Genomic DNA, 19,869 nt, shown 5'->3' with positions numbered 1-19,869 from the left:
GCGCACCTTCCCGCGCATGTCAGGTCATGCTCGTGTGTGCCACGTTTTGCGCAAGCTAGGATTATCGGCAAAAGCAGAGATCAGACAGCAAGGGAATTACTAGAGGCGTATCATATTAGAAGTAAAGGGTCCGCTTGTGTCAGTGACACATCCATTGTTCTCTTTCAGTCTGAGTTGTCCTTCTTTAATGAACTGCTCACGTGATGTCATGTTTGGGGTAACTCTCCCACTCCACTGCGCATGTGTGGAAGTTTACCTGTTTTTCAGCCTGCGCTGGCAATAAACAGTTGGTAGTTTGGCGCTCTTCTGTCTCTTTCCTCCGGCCCTTTTTCATGTTCCTAGCTTCGCGCCACTTACGATATGTTCAGCAAACTAAGGCACCAACTCGCCCAAAAACAAGTTCTTTTATAGTTCTAGAAACGTTGCTCTGAACAGCGCGTAGCTGGCTTAGGTTGGTAGATTAAAACTGATTACTACCGTCAAATATAGCGAGCGTCTCAGGGTCTGGCAACGCTGGCAACGATCGTTTTGTTCCATCATGGCGGAGCCCATGCGGTTATAGGTTTCAATGCATGGGCCCTATGGGGAGCTTTTCCTCTAGAGTCAGTATATTAACTCTATGTCTAGCAGCGCTTGTTCACCGGCCATGACTCGTTATTTTATTTGCTAATAGATGACGACAAAAGCAGGTGCGCTTTCTTTCGCTGTCGGTTGATGGCACTGTAGGCAGCCGCATCAGAGCTCAGGCCGCGCGCTCGCGTGTTCCCTTTCATAAAGGACGACAGTGTACATAGCGAGCGAGTCAAATGCTGCGGCTGATGTGTGCTGCATTTATGTTGGCAATAACATTCTTTAAAGGGATGCTGAAGTGGTTTTACAATTCGGTAAAACATTGTAGTTAACAAGGACCAACATTATTGTCGACGATGGCGTAAATTTTTTCGCTGTTGTGGCAGCAAGAGCTTTAAAATACGCGAAAGAAAAGTTCGTCTTGCTCCGCCCACGCGAACGCGCCGAAAGTGTGGGCGTGACCGGAACTACGTCATCGTCGGTAGTTTTGGCCACGGTGGTAGAATAACAGGTGGCCCGATGCGCCGCTCCGCCAATGCGCCGCGCGTGTCGACGGAGGTGCTCGAGTTGCCGCCGCTTTTCCGCAAGCTGGCAGCAGGTATACTCTGGGCCGATATCTCCGCTCCGGCGCATTTGAAAGCATGTGGCCAGTGTGCGTCGCGAGCATTTAAACTGCAATTTACATCTTTAACTTTTGATAAAGAGATCCGCGGTGTATTTATTACACCAGAGAGGCCAACACTGAAGAGTTGCCGTCGCTTAGAACGGACGCGCCACTAATGAAAGCATGCAACGCAACCAGCGTTACAGCCGCGTCTCTTCCTTTCTGCTTGGTCATCTTCGATAAATGCGGAGGCGTCCGTGGGTGCAAGCGTCCGAAGAGCAAGAGCGTCCCTATGTGACGCAACCAGCGTCGCAAAGTCGCAATCAGCCTTCGAGTCATGATCACGGCCAGATCATTGTGCTCGTGATTAGGTGATCCCACGGCTTGAGATCCGCTCTGATGCGTCGCGTTTGTTGCGCTCTGTCAAACCAACATGCGCGACCGCATCGGTGTTTCCGCTCACTTTGTAAGCTGGAACCACGGCTGAAACCACGGTGGCTCGATCTGTGCCCCTGATGCGGCGGCCACCATGGGACGAAAATGCTTTGCTCCAAATTGCAAACCTGGCTACAAAACGTGCAAAGAAAAGCTGTGTCTTTTCTCCGCGCCGAAAGTTGAAAAGCGACTGCAGTTGTGGAGAAATGCAATTCCATGGAAAGACCGCCAGCTACAGTCCTCCGACATACATACGATAACGTGAAAACCAAATGCTTTTTTTTTTACTCTGTACACTCGCCGGTAGGAATTTTCACGCTTTCGAAAAAAAAAAAAATACGCGCACGTCTCTTGCAATCGGCACCCTGTGACAGTCATATCGGGACTACCCACGTCGATTAAAAAAATTTAAGCTTCATAAAGCCTGGCACTCTTACTTTTGCGGTCGAAGCTGGCAGACAGCCACTACAAGCTAGTAAAAGCACAAACAACCGTTTAACGCCACAAAATTGGCTAGAGAAACCGGTTTTTACAGCACAGCGAGAGCTTGCGGTGCGCGTCTTTCGGCCCCAAAACTCGTCGCGTACCTAGCGGCGGCCGCGACCAACTCGAGCAGTACGGCGACGCGCTCGCGGCGCTCGATGGGCCACATGTATCGCCTTTGGTGCGCGCTGATTGGCTATTGAGCAAACCGGTAAAGTCAGCGCGCCATCTGGTAATTCCGCCGACGTCAATTTTGCGTCATGGTGCTCGACGGTGCTCTCGACATATTTGCAATAAACGAAGGCACCGTTAACCATCGGTTCGTGGTGAAGTGAAGTCTAGCATTTCAGTGACGTAGGCGGTAGCTTCTAGTATTCATTCCTCGGTGGATATACGCAGCATTTTTTACGCTGAAGCTTTCATCGAGCATTACCTTGGGGTGTTATCAGCACTCGTTCTTTGCCAGCGCGTGTTTTTTCGCGGTTTGAACGTCCCAGGAACATGAACCGTGCGTTGCTCGCGTGGCTTATCGCGAGCCGGCAACATGTTGAGATCCTGAGACGATGTCGCTGCGGCGGCACGCTACAGCTGAACTCTCCGAGTACGCCGTGTTAAATTCTCAACGAAAATACGTTTCACGCAAAGTTGCATTCTTTAAATATTATACTGTGCATTAAATAATCGAACAAAAAAAAAACGTTAGAAGCACTTTCAACACGTCTTATACTTCAAATAGCCACAGCCAAGCCGGCCAAGCCTGGCCACTGCGTAGAAGCAGCAGTGAGTGAGTGAAGAAACTTTATTTCCCTTTTTAAGAAAGGGGAGGAGCCGGAGGGGAGAGAGGGAGGTCTGTGATCCAGTCCCTGTAAGCGTCCGTCACCACTTCGTGTGGCATAACGTCAGACTACCAGTCGTGGTAGGCCTCCGCTATCTCCTCAGCCCACCTCAGGACTCTGTCCTGGAGAGTGGGATCGGAGCTGCGCAGGGCAGTCTCCCACAGCTCCTCACTACTAATTAATGGTTTGAGAGTGCGAGAGGGAGATTTCATGGGACACTGCCACATGATATGCGAGAGATCTGCTATCTGGACAGGGCAGAAGCGACATTTGGGTGACTGGTATGTGGCAGGAAAAAATAAGTGCAGAGTTCGCGGTGTAAGAAATGTGCGAGTTTGTAGTTGCCGCCACAATATTTCTCTCTGGCGCGTGCTAGGCAGGGAAAGAGGTGGATATGTTAAGCGTTGGTGTGTGTAATGTGTGCAAATTTCGTGAAATGTGATCAGCGAGTCTTTATGGGTGTCTTGTGAGGAGTTATTGGGCCCTAGAGGTTGGCGCACATTTGCGGCCACTCGGTCTGTGAATCCTCGAGCAGCTGCATGAGCCATTTCGTTTCCTCGGAGTCCTTGATGTGCTGGAGTCCAGACTAGGGCGATGTTGTTTTGTGGTGGGTGAGCGACGAGTAAGGAATGTGCGGTATTGGTAATATAACCACTACTGAAGTTCCGGATAGCTGTCTTAGAGTCGCTAATTATGACATCGCAATCAGGTAACCCCGATGCGAGTGCGATGGCGGCTTCTTCCGCGTCGCCTGCCGAGGTGGTCTTGATTGACGCTGAACGAACAATGTTGCCCTGGTTGTCCACGACCGCTAGTACATAGCGGTGTTTAGTGGTGTAGGCGGCGGCGTCCACATAGTATACTCCTTCTGCTTGGCCGTAACTGCGTTCTAGCTTCTTGGCTCGAAGTTTCCGGCGTTCGATATGAAATTCGGGGTGCATGTTTCTCGGTAGTGGTGGGATGTTGTACTGATCGTGTATGTTCGGAGGAATTTGATGTCGTTTGTTCTCGTTGAATGGCGGAGCGTAGCGGAGCTGTCTGAGGATGTCACGGCCAGCTTCAATGGTGGTAAGTCTGTGATATTGGGATGATAAATGAGCCTCAGTTAATTCTTCAAGGGTATTGATTGTGCCTGTGGCCATAATTCTTTGTGTGGATGCTCTAATTGGAACACCAAGAGCGACTTTGTATATCTTGCGGATCAAACAGTTTACAGTTTCCTCTTCCTTCCTAGAGAGCGACAGATATGGTAGCGTAAAGGTGATTTTGCTTAAGACAAAAGCCTGGATGAGCTGTATCAGCTCCTTCTCTCGAAGCCCTCCGTGTTTGTTGGAGATTCGCCCTATGAGGCGGAAAGTATTATCCACTGTTGTTTGTAGTGTTTGTAGGGTATGGTGATTTGCTCGGTTGCGTTGAAGGTACAGCCCTAGGACCCTAATTATATCTACCTGGGGTATAGGGTGCCCTTCAACTGTGAGTTGAACATTCGGAGGCGACGTCTTGAAGCGTCTAGTAGGAGGTAGAAGGAGAAGCTCTGATTTCGTAGGGGAGCACCTGAGATTCAACTCGTGGCCTACTTGCTCGATCTCGTGAATTGCCGTTTGCAAGGTGTCTTGAATGTGCCCATCAGACCCACCAGTCATTCACAGCGTAATATCATCCGCGTACAATGCAAATCTGAGGTCCGGGATTTTCTTTAATGTAACAACTAAAGGGCGCATAGCCAAATTGAAGAGGATAGGGGACAGCACTGCACCCTGGGGTGTACCAGTGCTTCCTAAGCTTATTTGGGCAGACTGTTCGCTGCGTAACTGGAGCGTCGCAGTGCGATTCGTGAGGAAGCTGCGTATATAGCGGTAGATTTTCTCTCCGCAGTTTATACTGTTAAGTTCGCGCAGAATGGCTAAGTGGGACACATTGTTGAAAGCTCCCTTGAGGTCTAGGCCGAGCAATGCTCGTGTGTCACGTGCGTCGCTCGGGTCAATAATATCTTGTTTGATTCTTAGCATGACATCCTGACACGAAAGAGAATTGCGAAAGCCAGTCATCTCCGAAGGAAAGAAGTGATTATTTTCGATGTATTTGGTGAGGCGTAAGTGGATGACGTGCTCCATGATCTTCCCTATGCATGAAGTGAACGAAATCGGACGGAAGTTATCGATATGAATAGGTTTATTTGGCTTGGGAATGAAGATTACCTTGGCTACTTTCCATTGTTGGGGTATCTCGCCCTTCTCGAGACAGTGGTTGTAATATTCAGTGAGTTTGCTAATTGACTGGTCATCGAGATTGCGAAGCGTCTTGTTCGTCACCGAGTCTGGACCGGGCGCTGTGGTAGTTCGCACTTTGTTGAGGGCATGTCGAACCTCCGCTTCTGTGATGGGCCTGCCAAGTTCTTCGTTTGGTGCACCAACATAATCGGGCATGGGGATTTGCGTAGGAGGGGGCATGTGTTTGGAGGCCAGGTTGCTGAACATGCTCGAGAGGTCCGCTGCGTGGTCATGTAGTAGCTTATTGATGTGGTTGTTGCTATGGGTCCTAGACGTAGTGGGGTCGAGTAGATGCCGAAGCAATTGCCAGGTTTTCTTAGTGCTAAGATGACCATGTGTCCCCTCACATACCTGCGTCCATTGCTGTGCCGCCAATTTGGTAGCGTATTGCTGGATATGACAGTCCAATTTAGCAATTCTGATTCTGAGTTTGTGGTTGTAACGGGCTGTTAACCATTTCTTGAGCAATGCTTGCTTCGCTTCCCACATGTGTAGCAGCTTCGAATCAATTTGAGCTAAAGCGGTGTCTTGCGGCAGAGTGGTGGTATAGGCCTCTACGTCTGCTTGTAAGGTGTTTGCCCATTGCTCTATGTCAGTGATGTCTTCTTCGTTAAGGCTGCTGCGAGATTTCCTAAATTCCGTCCAATTAGTCAGACGTAACGGTTTCGTGGCTAGCGGTCGGTGCATGAAATCTAGGCTGAGTTCCAGGATGTAATGGTCGCTTCCCAAGTTGTTTTGGAGGTTGCGCCATGTCGCCTGAGTGATGCGGTGAGTTAAGGTGAGGTCGGGGGATGTATCCCTATTGACGCTATTTCCTAGCCGGGTATGGAGGGTGAAGTCGTTATGGATGGTCAAACCCTGATTCTGTATGTGCTGCCACAGCGCTCTTCCTTTAGGAGTGGATGTGGAGTGGCCCCACATTTGGTGGGGGGCATTGAAGTCGCCCATGACGACTAGCGGTTGTTTGTTGGCGTTAGCTTTGGCTTGTGCTAACATATGCTCAAAGCGGTGTTGTCGAGCATTGGGGGAGCTATAAACATTCAACACGTATAGGGTGGGTTGTTTGAGCTTTTGAGGAACAATTTCTATAAAATGTCAGTACTACTAAACGTATCCCATTTAACTGTGAGATGTCGTCGTACGAGTATGGCAGTGTTGGGCTTTTCTATGTGAGGGTCTTGAAAAGTGCTGTATCCAGGTAGAGTGGCTTTCCCGGGTGTTTCCTGCAAGACTATAATGTCAGGGAGTTCGTTAAGACTCTGTAGAAAAAGTAGTAGACTGGCTCGCTTGTTGCGGAACCCCCTGCAGTTCCACTGCCAGATTTTCAGGCTACGTGCTGGCTTCATTATTATTGTCGTTGTGGGAGAGGGGGGCTTGTGACGTCGCGTGCGGTCGTCCACGAGTGTCAGTTGGCTCTTGTAACCTCGAGAGCTGCGTAGATACCTCACAGATAAAGGCATCAATCTTGCTTTCTAGCCGGTTTTCAAGGGCAGCAAATCTGTTTTCTAAGGCGTTCATGCGGTCATTGAGGACAAACAGGGTAGAAGCAGCAGCACACGCTCGAAAACGCCGCACTCGGGTTGCTCTGCGCTCGTACGGTGCGCTCACTCCTGTGTTATGAGACATTCGTACTACCAACGGCCAGTTGCAACAATGACATCACAGGCAAGTGTTTTTTTACTTATTGAACGCATCAAATTCTACGTCAACAAACGCGATACTATCGCCCTTTGCGATCGTTTGAGAATACGGGCCCTGGCTGCGCGCGTTGGTGGAACTGATCGCGAAGGCCATGCTTTTACAGAGCTGAAAGCGCCGATGACGCGGCACACCGAAGTTGACGTCACCGCCTTCGCTCAGCAGTTCAAGAAGCCCTGCGGCTGCAGCCGCTATTTTTTTGCCAAGAAATACCATTTGCGTTCACTTCTGTGAACTCTTACATTGGTTTTCGTATTCAGCAAGGATCAAACTATGATTACACATTCCCAAGTGATTTTTTTTAAAGTGCTTCAGCTTCCCTTTAAGTCAAGCTTGCGTTCTTCTGACGCAAACACTATGTGCTCAAAAGCCCAAATTTATTTGTCCCACTCTCAAACTCAAGTTGGGCCTCTCCAGCAGCATGTTTTTTCTTGGAGTCTTATTTATGTGGGAAAGATGCCGCGTCGTGTGCATTAGACACGACACTGCTGCCAGGCCGGCGGTACTCGTCAAATAATGCTGCGCATTAAAATTTTGCATTTTCTTCTTTACGCGTTGTTGTTACCCTGCTTTGCGGCTGCTGCAATAACTTCTCTTTATTTCGTCTCTATTTCAAGTTCATGCGGGTACTTGTTCACAGCCGACGCTTGCAGAACAAGCCCGGCGAACGATACTGTATTTTCTTTCTTTACCTTGGCGTTGCATATCTGCTACTACATGCTTGGACTCGTCGACCACTTCTCCTTCCACCAGCAACCTCGAAATGGTTAAGCTTTGGTCTATGAATTTCTTGATGGCAGAGAGCGGCAAGTTCATTGAAATGCGAAGGTAACGATAATTAAGAAGCATATAAAGAAAGGCATCGCATTTGCTCACGTTTTGTGTGAGCACCAAACGAAACGAACGGACTGAATTAAGAAACCGAAGTAGCGGCATTTGCTCGCTGAGAAGAGCGATCCATTTGAAGTGCGCAGCAACATGTGAAATGACATTGAAACGTACAAAAATTTCGACCGAAAAAAAAGCTGAAGACTTTGAATCGTCGGGACGGCACATCACGGAACGCCACATCACAAAGCGCACCGAAGTCATAGTTGTAAAGAAATTGTTTTAACACGAAAGTGTTTTATGCCGGGGTCCACCAAGACTTCAGTGACGTATTTCCGTCACGGAAACGATGTCGAAAAATGTACACGATCAGATGGCAAAGAAAAAAAGTTCCGTCAACGGGCATCGAACCCACGACCGCTCGGTCTGCAACAACAGATGCCGGGCACGCTATCCACTACGCCACGGTCACAGACCCTAGAGGCTTTACAAACGCGCCTTTTATATCTACCACTCTTCCGGTCGACGGGGTGGTGCTGCCCTTTGGGAGCAGTAAAGTAATTCGTAATTACTGTGGCCTCCGCGATAAGCACCTGCACCGCGTTACACGTCCGTCCCATTCGGGGCGTTTTGAATAGAATTTTGTCAGTGCCCTAACACACCGCGAGGTGGCGACCTTAGCTCAAGCGATCGTAAAAGCGTCGGCCTCGCTCGTAGCATCACGCTAATCCAAACCAAAAATAGATCTCCGACGCGCGCCTGCCTCACGTGGCTGTAACACCGCGTTCGCCGCTCACGCGCTCGCCCCGCGAAAAATCGCGGCCGGGCTACCGGGGCGGCACGACACGCTTTGCGTTTCCCTCTAGTCCGGCCGCGGTGCTCAATCACATTTTAACGTGCCGCGGGATGGCGACCAAGTTCTGCGTCCAATATGCGACGCTCTTCTGGCTATCACACCTCGTTCTCTGATTACGCTTTCACAGTTAACTACTGCAGCTACCACAAGGGTTTGTTCAATCATTTAGCATAGACGTTAGTCGCCGGGATGGAGATGTACCACCAATCATCAAAGTGGGTACATCCACGTTAAACGGTGCTACAGCTGCCAGACATCAATAAAATATTGTGCAAATTCTCTTATATCAATGTACAGTAAATATTCAGTTACTTCTGTAAGGGCACGCTTTACTTTCGTGTTATTCCGATTCCTATGACGGAGAGATCAACCATGTTTTTTTAACTGCTCTGATAGCACCCGCGCAACAATAATTGTTTGTGTGCTCACAAATTATCATATTTAGCGATATAATGTTCAAAGCACGGTACCAAAACGCGCTCGTAGCAAAAACGAAACCATGTGTACGAACATGCAGACGGTGATACGTACAGAAGCGCCGTTAGTCGCCGCGAACCCGTGCGATCACTGGCTTGAGGCTTCTTTTCTTGAGGCCTTTTGGCTTATATATATAGGCAGTCTACTCTAACGAGTTATTTCACATAGTTTGCACTCAGCGACTGACTGCCTTTCACGAAAGAAGCCGAGTCAGGGGTCTCCAACGCGCTGACCGCGTGAAGCGGGCGCTCAGTTTTTACAGCGAAAGCTGTTATGAGATCATTTCAGCGGCCGTTTTTGGCGCCGTAGTTGTCCACCGCCGCTGCCGGTGTCCGTAACCACTATCGCTCGAAATAAGAAAAAGAAACGAAATAAGAAAAAAAATTCCAGGATGGAACGAGGTTCGAACCTGGGCGTGGGAGCCCAGTATTCAACCTCTGAGCCATGCCGGTGCTTGACGCTGCTTTGCAAAAGACCCAATACAGGCTTCATGTAGGGAAGGAACCACATTAACTTGTGCAATATAGCATGGTAGAAGAGTGAAATAAGCATCAAGCGTCGCACAACGCGAATTCTATAACCAGGCGTCACAATGCGAATTGCGCAACGAGTAGGTTGTTGAATGCTTCCAGCCCATTACAAAGGGCTCCGCCATAAATCTTCATCGTCATCAGGTACAGCATCAACAAAGTGCGCATAATGACTTGCATGCGTTTAGCAGGTACCACGCATCTCCGTAGAATGACGAAAAGTGGCATAGTGCCTGCTTCCCTACTTCTCAAAAATTAGTGATTTATAGCGTAGTGGGTTCCTCGCAAGTGCACTTGTATTGCTTGCCAAAGAAGTCCATAAGCGCATGACCCGTTTCCTCGGGGTCTCAATAAGGTTCTTCGCCCCCCCCCCCCCCCATCTCTCCCACGTCAACGCATGTTATACAGCATGGCGGGAATGAGAAATAGCGACCGAGCGTCACCCAATGCAAATTGCATAACTGGTGGGCCGTTTAAAGCTTCCAACCCATTACAAAGGGCTGAGCCATAATTCATCGTCGTCAGTCGTAGCGTCACCAAAGTACACATAATGCCTTACGGACGTGTAGCTGGTGCCTCGCTTCTCCGCAGAATGACGAATAACGGCTTAGTAGGTACTTCCCAACTTCACAAAAATTGTGATTTATGGCGTAGTGGGTACATTGCTAGTGTACTTGTATTAGTAGCCCCAAGAGAGCTTACAACGGGCTCTAGGAACGCCGCTCTTCCAGCTTTCGCTGTGACTGTGCTGCGGTTTCTGCACAGGCCTGGCATTTTTTGCAAAGAGACAGCGACCGTGAACCATCTTGTGCGTTCTGTTCGCCAAAAATTATTATTTTGACAGTTAAGAAGAAATTTTGTTTCGAAAGTACTTACAGAAATGTCCTGGAGAGCTTCCACGAGAGGTTTTTGTAGAGCGCCGACAGCAAAAGCTACGGGGAGCACGTCGCCAGTATCCTACCTAGCAGGCAATCGAGGCGCGTCCGATAGAGGGCGACTCCCATATACTCCGTCAGGGAGCATATGCAGGGACACTACACACCGTTACAGCGCAAGAAAAGAATGCCAGCTGTGGCCAGAAAACCGCCGGCCCTTCACCTGGGACGTTGGTTTCCACTCGAGCCGGAAGTTCTTTTCCTCGGCTACTAAAACAAATTTAACCATGTAAACCGCGCTACAAATCTAACCATCAACCGCCCTACAAATTTAACCATGTAAACACTATGCGCATTGAGAGTTAGAAGTTCGTCGTTACCGCCTAAAACACCAAGTTTCGCCCAGCAACGATGTCAGTCCCTTCAAAATTTATCAGGACGTTCAATTTTCTGCCCTAAAACCAGCGATACAAACATACGTTTGTATGAGAAAGTCAACTACCTGGAAAACGAAAATGAGTAAGCGCCATTGGATAAAGCCTTTATGCAAATTCTCTGTGGGAGGGTCAGCGATGGCTGTGGGCAGAGCTGGCATTTTTTCTTAGGTTGGAACTGAGATTACGTGTTTGTACGGCTGCGGAGGTTCGTGTCAACTTCGACAGTTCACGTTTTTCGGGGGTGTAAACGCCACACATTCCAATACTTTATCAGGTAGAGAAGAAACCAGCAGACTTTTTTTTCGTGTACATTTCTTTATTTTGGGCAGTGAGACAGGAACTTCAGCCACCTCTGGGACAGTCCCAGAAAGAAACAATAGAAACACAAGCGGGGTACACAAGCACCACGAGGCACAGTGAAGTGATATCACAACCTTTCACAACTGCGCAAGGTTGCGATGAGCTGGAACATTTGGGCAGCAGAAAAGATACATAGAGCGAATGCAGGCTCTTTACAACACGAAGCGAAGGTATCCCCCTTCAACACCGATGCAACTCTCGGAACTACTGCTAATTAAGCAGCCCCAACACTGACATCATAAAAGAATTTTTAGATGGAAGTCTGGAGCCAATTTCCTGGGAAGACACCAAGGACATTCACTTAAGACATGGCGATGAGAAAATACTGTGAGCGCACTTTTAGTTAACGCAGAAATGACAATAAATGAGGACGCGAGATCAGCTTTGCCACTGTGCACCGAAATCCCACTCAGCAGATGTTTTCGCATGACGCTCGCTTGCAAGCTTACCATACTGACCAAGAATAAAACCTGATTCACAACAGGAGAACGCTGTGCCCACGTGGTCACCAGTCATGCCCGCTCTGAAGAATTCGCTATTATAATATCCGCAACTATGTTGCACTAGGCAGCCTTTATGGTGCTATTTTGGAGGAACAAACATTTTTTTAAGAAAAGGAATGACACACCTTAGAGAAGTGCAAATCATAATCAATTTGTCAATGCCATTGGAAATAATCATAAGACAACAAATGCATATTCTAGTTTGTTTTTATGCCACTGTGGCGCCTCCTATAGAATACACCTATAAAAAAAATTGCCTGTCAAGATACAAATTTTAGAATATCTCTACTTGATAAGCTGTTGGCGCAGAGTGGCTTTTGCCGTGTTAAAGTAGGAAAACATTTTATCGGGAGCGAGGAAACCATACTTAGAGCAGTATCCTATCGCGCATGAGTATGTATGCATGCAATTAATGATACTAGCATAAAACTGCATTTTTAAGATGTAGTACCCACTGATTACATCGTACACTGAGTCAATTCTTGAAAATTTATAAATAAACACGAACAACGTTAACACTGAAGATGATCAGAATGCCTATTATCCTGTAGAAAGAAAAAGACAGGACGCCGACCAAGAAGGTGTCAAAAATATAATAAAATGACGATTACATCCCGACCAGACGAGATTTCGTCCAATTCTCGATTTCATTCGCCTATTATCCTGGCCTCCAATTGTTAACTACACCTTAACATAATGAGGAATGATTTGAATCACACTAAATAGCAGGTGAGCCTAGAAAATTGAATAAATTACGTTAAAGAGCCAGTAAACAACCCAGAGGTCCCAAATTTGTGAAGAGATAACCGTGGACTTATACGATACGAGCACGCTGCTGCAAGGGTTTTGCGAATAAGTGCTGCCATCGGGAACCCGCTTCGGTGGGTTTCGGTTTCTCGCTCGGCCTTGCCACCCTTTGCCGCTAAGAGGGGTAGGCGTAGCCCGGGCCATTGTTGTGACTACGCCCACTTCGGCAACACGACATCAACGATTAGGTCACGTCGCGCAGCCAACGATCGAACAAGCCTTCCTCCACGTGTCGCGCATGCAAGAGCTAAGTCACCGCACATGTTCCCCTTGGGGAATATATGTACAGTGCTCCAGTCAGTTCTAAAGCCCCTCTATCTTTCAAAAGTAGCGAAAGGTTTTGATCCAGCCGCCGCGCTTTGCGATAGGCCGGTTGGCAGCACGAGACCCTTTCACTTTCGCCCAAAGGGTCCAGTGGCGGCAGCGCTGTGCCCGCGGATGGAGTAAGCACAGAGCCCCTTCAAGGGCCTCTGACGCATTGTTGTTGCAAACTATAAGGGCCTATGTATCTGATACTGGAGTGAACGCGAAAATTTTGAGTTTTGAATTGAATGTTTGAAGCCTGACGTGCTTGTATGCCGGGCTCCTGTGTCTTCGGTTGCCTCACCGCGTGGAGGACGGGAAAAAGTTTTTCCCGTTACTCGAGGTGACAACAATGTCTGTTGGAGGAAGGTATGGCTCCACAAACTCAGGCGCAAGGATTTTGTGCCACAGAAAACACCCGGCTATGCGAAGTATGCGATTTTGCAATGTTTGTAACTTGAAGCAGCCTTTCGCCTGGCCGGTGTGCCTTCGTTCGTGCATATGCAGGAGCATTATTTCAGCAACGCTAGTACTGTTTCGGCATTCTTTATGCTGTAGGTTTGTGTGTAGTAGTGATTGTAGAGTCACAGCCCGTAGTTCTCGTGATAGCTCAAACCCCACTACAGCTGCATTTATAAAGATTAAATACTATGGCACCTATATAAATGAACTCCACTGCAGTTTTGTTGTGTATGCCATCTATCGCAGACCACATGCACATAAATGTAATAACATCTCCGACGAATCACACCGGTGCGATTTTTCGAAGATGAATCAAATATTGTTTACCATGTGCGCTCGACACAAATAAGGAAATATGACATGCAACTGTTTTTGGGGTGGCTTCAACACTCCAACTCACAAGGAAGGGACCGTTCAGGATTGGTTTTTTGCCACGCTGCTAGGCGCGAGGCCGACCAAGGCTTCTAGGTTGAGCATTCCGCATGATATATTCCCTAGAGGACCACAATGCTTTTGATGAGTTGAGCCAAATAATACTGCAAGACACTGGGCGTAAGAAACAAACCATATGCCACACCGAGCATCTCTGTTCATCGACCAAGGCACAAAGGACGGAAGCCACCCTTCAAGCGAATGAGAGTGGGAGGGGGGGGGGATCATGGGTGCTATTCTGGACACTCAAATTCCGCCATATTGTAAAATTTCTTAATGGCTGCATTTTAAGCCAATAAGAGTGATTGTAGCAGCCCTCTGGGCCAATCAGAGTTGACCAGTGGCGGACAATGTCCAGAGTAGCATAGCTGTGCTCACAGAAAATCTTTTAAAGAAAAAGTTCGTTATGAATTCCTGCAATAAAACCCAATTTTTGAATAAGTGATCTTTGATTCTCTTGCATCTCTACAAAAAGCCACCTAACTAGGCTTTTCTGGTTACAGTCTGGTTTTAGGTCCGGCAGCTGTACACATATCCCAAATTTATTTGAAATTACATTGGATAACATTGCAACATATTTGCGGGGCATGAATGCAGCCGGGGTAGTAAAAGGGGGCGGCTTTGAATAAATGCGCTTCTTTAAAAACAGATCAAGATTAAAATAGGCGAAACACTAGTGGGCATGCTATATTTCCTAGATCTTGAAAGGTACTCCGGTTGCTCACATTCCACACATGCAGTGCAACTCTTTCTCCTAAGTAGGCCTATTAGAGTACTTTATAAACAAAATTAGCCCCGAGAACGAACACTGGCGGCGCGGCTGTCACGGCGATGTGACGTCACGGCAAGGACTTGCTTGCTCCGCGGCCGAGGATCGCCTTTTTCTGCGCCCGCCGCGTACCCGCTCTTTCGCGATACGGTGGTGATTACTGCTCATTCTTGCGATGCAAATCTCCCAAGGGAGAAGGTGGAATTTTGCACTACTAGCGAAAGTGTAGTAAGCTGTAGAAAGTTTGGATAATATAGCTTATAATGGGCGAATTCCCGTCCGAACGGAAGCTTCACCGTCAAAATGGTGATGCACGAGAGCGAGACATTCGTTGTTTTCACCGCGTACTCCAAGATATCAGTGCTAAAACATTTACATTAATGGTTCTAACTTCATTACAACTTGGCGTAGACTCCACGGTTAGAACACGTGTCCCGAAGGTTACAAATTAAATTAGGACGTTTTCAATTCACTAACTACATTTCGGCTTATCGTACAAGTTATGTCTGCCTTTGCAGATTATCTAGGTGATTTGACAGAATTGCGCTCTCTGCTACAGGAGGCTTTACATGAATCTGTATATCGCAAACAATCACTTAATACATCCGGGAAATTAAAATAATACTGCCACGCACACAATGGTTTCGGAAATTCTAAGGTGTTAGTATACTTGGATTATGTAAACATTTCTTCTCAACACTCGCCTGGGATTATGTGGCCGTGTACCCTGATTTGCATGAACTGCTGGTCCGATCAACCGCCGGGTCACGAGCGGTAATGTTAAATTCTTGTGGGAGCATTGTTGATAACAATCGTCTGCAAAACAAACACCTGAAAGTCTAAATGAGCGTTTTGAACTGTCTCGATGGCACTCTCATTGACGTGGCCCACGTAGTAATTGAACGTCCTTCGCCTTAATGAGTCAATAATGGTCTCGCACGTCATGTCCACATAAAAGTTCATGATGCTCAGGGGTATATCAAATGCAAAAAAAATTATTTATGAGCTGGCTATCTAAACTAGTACTTATAAAAGTGTAACAGCGCCGTTGCTACGATGCTGCATGAAGACACAATCTGACAGCAATAAGGAGTTTCCGCAATTAACCTCAATTTTTTTATGTTGGGAAATGAAGCCCCAAAATTACCGCGAGAAAAACGTGAAACTAAATAACATGATGAGCGAGCGAGTACGCAAGAAAAACAAACACAACAACTGCGGCCGTAAGTATTCTCGGGCGAGCGCTTTCGAGATATTTTGCGAAGCTCAATACTGCATGCGCTTTCGTAATCGTGCGCGGGGCTTGGTACACCGGCAAGAACGCCGTCCGCCGATCGCGGATGGGTCCGATGCAAATAACACTTGTGGAGGCGAAGCCATAATATTTGTTAAAGGAATCGCCCGTGAACAACGCAACCTAATAATGTGAATAAGGTGTCTTGCGTGTCAAGACCACGACATGATTGTTGAGACGCGCTGCAGAATAATTTTGACGGCCTCGAATTCTTTAACGTGCTCCTGTATCTAAGCAGAGGAATGTTGCTTTTCACACCCGTCGGAATGCGGATGCTGTGGTCGGGAATCAGACCCATCCCCGAAGTTAGCAGCATGGCACAACAACAAACCTGATCACCCTTTCAAAGTGTGCACGGCGGCGCGCGGGCACCGTTGGGGACTGTGAAGAAAAAATACGTATAACTTTTTGTCGTTTTACTACCTTATCGATGCTGTTTTCGCCATTCATCTGAAGCTTGAGACAGGCAAAAAGCGAACGTAAACAGCCGAACAGCGCACGAAGCAAGCGCGTGATATGCCGGCGCGTCAAGGCGGGCGTCAGAGTCCTTGCCGTGACGTCACCGCGCCTCACGCCAGGCGGCGCCACCCCAACTTCTCGGGGCTAATAGGCTTAGTTAAAAATACCGTGTAACGGTGGGAATACTTCCGAACGCTGACAAACGCAATAAAACCAATAATGCATCTTGCACTGCGTTCTACTAGAGCGCTAGGTGCCCAATGAGGTTTCCGAAGTAGCAGTAAGCTCACAACCTGCCTATTTTTTAAACTAGAAAAAGCACTATTACCTCACCCAAATATACCTCTGCAAGTTACGCTCGATTTCAAAATATGCAAAGAACGACAATATAAATGCCCTGCATAACAGCTTCCGTGGGAAATCTCAAGAACCTGCTTCGGGAATGCACGCGTATTATTACAACGTTTAACTTGCTCCGGGCTCGTTGAAGCTATTATCCGTGTAGTTCGATATTTGCTGAGCATGTTAGGCCACAAATGTTAATAATTAAACCGTTCAAGCGAGCACTGAGTTTGCTTTCAGGCGTCCGCAAGATGCACGGGAGCGAGCGACGCGTCGTCTGCTAGCGCTGTTCCCGGACCCCTGAGAGGCCGCCCGCGTAGCTGTCGCTACCTTTCATAAATAGAGGAGCCTTCGCCAGAGCGGCGCTAGGGTCACCCTATCGGAGCCACCCTACTATCGGCGCGGCCAAGACCGCATCACCGCAGGAACAAGGCACGGTTTCGTAGTGCAGAGGACCAATCGACGAAGTCGGTGCCGCATAAAGTTGCCTATGGGCACCCTAGTAGCACGCAATGTTGCCACAACGTTGAAGCAACTTTCTCAATGTGGCGGCAACGCTGCGTCAACATTTGGTGCCACTGGGGCAACTTTACGTCACTTCGCGGCCGAAGAGGACCGAGCAGGCGCTAGAGGTGCGCGGGAATTCTTTTTCGAAATGGATGCATCTGCACGGCGCTGTTACATTCACAAAATGTGATCTGTCAGCAACGAATTGGCGAGCTTCTTTGGGAGATGCGTGGGAGCCTGTTTAGTGGCCCTTTAACAACAACAACAAAAAAACTCTCTCTTGTAGCAAATACTGCAACAAAACAATGAAATTCAAAACTGAAAGCTCTAAACTGATAAACTTTTGATCCGATTTTGAAAGTAATGTAAATTGCAAATAAATAAGAATGAAAAGGTTGGTGGGTTAGAAGCAGAGCTGGTATGACTTGATCAGTCGTGTAAATTGAACATAAAATAACGCTGTTGCAGTATAATTTACAGCGCAATCTGTAGATGAGCCCGTAAGCTCGATCCGCCATGTTTTGCTGGACGAAACCAGTCGCATATCGCAGCCTTTCAGGTGCTAGCTGCTGGTTTTTCATCTCCGTTCTGAAATGACTTCCCAATGCTTCGTGTGCTGTTCAGGCAACGAGGGAGCCGCAACAATGCTGGGAACGGGGTAACACCAATTTAAAACGAATGTATCAGTTACCTGAACGAAGAACAAGAAAGCACCGACGAAAACTTGGTTCGTCAACAAGATCGGCACAGTGCTTTGGTCCGGAAATGATCGGCGCGAGAAAAAGCGCTCTTCAATCTCAATTCGTATTCCGCCGTGCAATTTAGTTGCACGCCTGCAACGTAAGCTAGACTTCCAGAAAAATATTACGATATACGCATTTTAAAACAGATGGCCGACGTCGCACATGCGCGAGAGAGCATGATTAACATTAGCATACCGGTGTTGCATATCGACGAAAGCGATGATTTACGTATATAAATGCGTGTAAGTAGTGCCACAGAAGGCTGATGCACGCATACGAGGAAAGTCAGTGCCACCACACGAGACTCGATCGGCGCAAAGGCCCCAAAAGCATCTAAGCTTCGCAACATAAACGAGGCAACCCAAAGTTTGCGCGCACGATGCCAGCGCCGAATGCTTCCCTGGTGGCCTGACTAAAACCTCGAAGGTCGTCGGCTCGCTCGTGGGAGCGAATGCACGCTGCCGAACGCGTTTTGCGTGGAGCGCATGCTGCCGGTTATTGCATTTCCATGTTGCAAGGAAAGCCGCGTCATTCCAGAAGTTGGTACACCCCATTCTTATGCCACGCCGTGCCACAAAACCCCCGAGCAGATGATAATCACTCACATAAGCCTCTGCAACTGGATATGCAAGAGAAATTCATAGGAAAAAATTGGCCGCGTATCTGCGTGCTTCGCTGCAAATGTCGTCTAAAGACGATAGAAGAGGCGCTGCGTGAGATATGGACGCCATCTGGCAATACGTCGGGAAACACGAGTGCTGTGTCATGGCCTCCGAGATAGCGGACGCGCCGCGCGCCCCCCATCTCGGAGGCCATGGCTGTGTTGCGGGCTGGTAGTCCTGGCGCAGTGGCAGGCGAAGACCGGCGGTGACCAACGCGACCGGTGGGGACGCCGGCCAGCCCGAACACGCTGTTTGGCGCGATGCGCCGAAGGAGAAGAAACGTCCGCACTCAAGGAGTACTCTCCACAAACTCTCTTACTTACACTACAGTGTACTAGAATGGGGCAGTGGGCTCACTGCCGTATCCCTGCGCCGCGCCGCCGCGGCCCTCTCCGCGTCGACAGCTTGAGCGCCCGCCAGGGGCGCTGCCGCCAGTTTCTCCTGAAAACTCTTGCGGGGTGTGGAGCGCGTCCCCTTGGTCGGTGGGGGTTAGGCTGGTTACGCTGTAGTTGCGGGGGTATCAACAAACGCAGGGTTGGTGGCGGGGAGAGGGCCACCACAATGACACAAAAAGAGATCACAAAAAAAAAAAAAATGAGGAGGGGAGGGAGTCGAGCATTTTATTCTTTTTTTTAACTGACCCAAGTAGTTGAAGCTATACTGTTTCCATTTGTGTGTGCCCTGCAGCGCATGTTCACGCCGTTCATTCGTTTGAAGGACCTTTGTCGGCACCCCCCGTGCCGCTTTACTGCACTTATATATGCTTGTTTTTCTGAAGGATCGGCATCTGTGTCTATCCCCAAATCGCAACTGTCTCAAAGACGGCCCGCCGCTGCATCTGGACGGGAGGGACGCGCTTTTTTACAGCCTCAGGCGGTCGTGCACATAGAGCATGCAGCGTACGTGCAGAGAAATTTCTGGGGCTGCGTTTGACAACAAAAAACAGCTGGACCCAACGAAGCTAGGAGTGACCGCAGAGTCAAGTGTGACAGCAATAAAAGCAAGAAAACGCGCGAGGGTGGTGACAACAAAACCATACTCGTGCTTTAGTAAAAAAAAAAAAAAGGGGGGGGGGGGTTAAGGGTAGTACTTCTAAAAAAAATACTAAAGAACGCTGGTACATCGCTGCTTGTTTCGCTATCGAAGTCCTAAGCACTGAACTATACTGACGGATGAAACGGGCTGGATAGTGACGTACAGAAAAGGAGATGTAGAGGGGGGCTGAAGTAGCTCTCATTAGGAAGCGATGGAGGTCCAAAGGGATTGGGCTCTCTTTGGGATGCCCCAGTTCCTGGTAGATCGACGTTGTCGTCGGCTGTCGACTACA

The sequence above is a fragment of the Rhipicephalus sanguineus genome, chromosome 6 (genome assembly GCF_013339695.2).
Source record: "Rhipicephalus sanguineus isolate Rsan-2018 chromosome 6, BIME_Rsan_1.4, whole genome shotgun sequence".
Classification (NCBI taxonomy): Eukaryota; Metazoa; Arthropoda; class Arachnida; order Ixodida; family Ixodidae; genus Rhipicephalus; species Rhipicephalus sanguineus.
Note: the sequence above shows the minus strand (reverse complement) of the source record.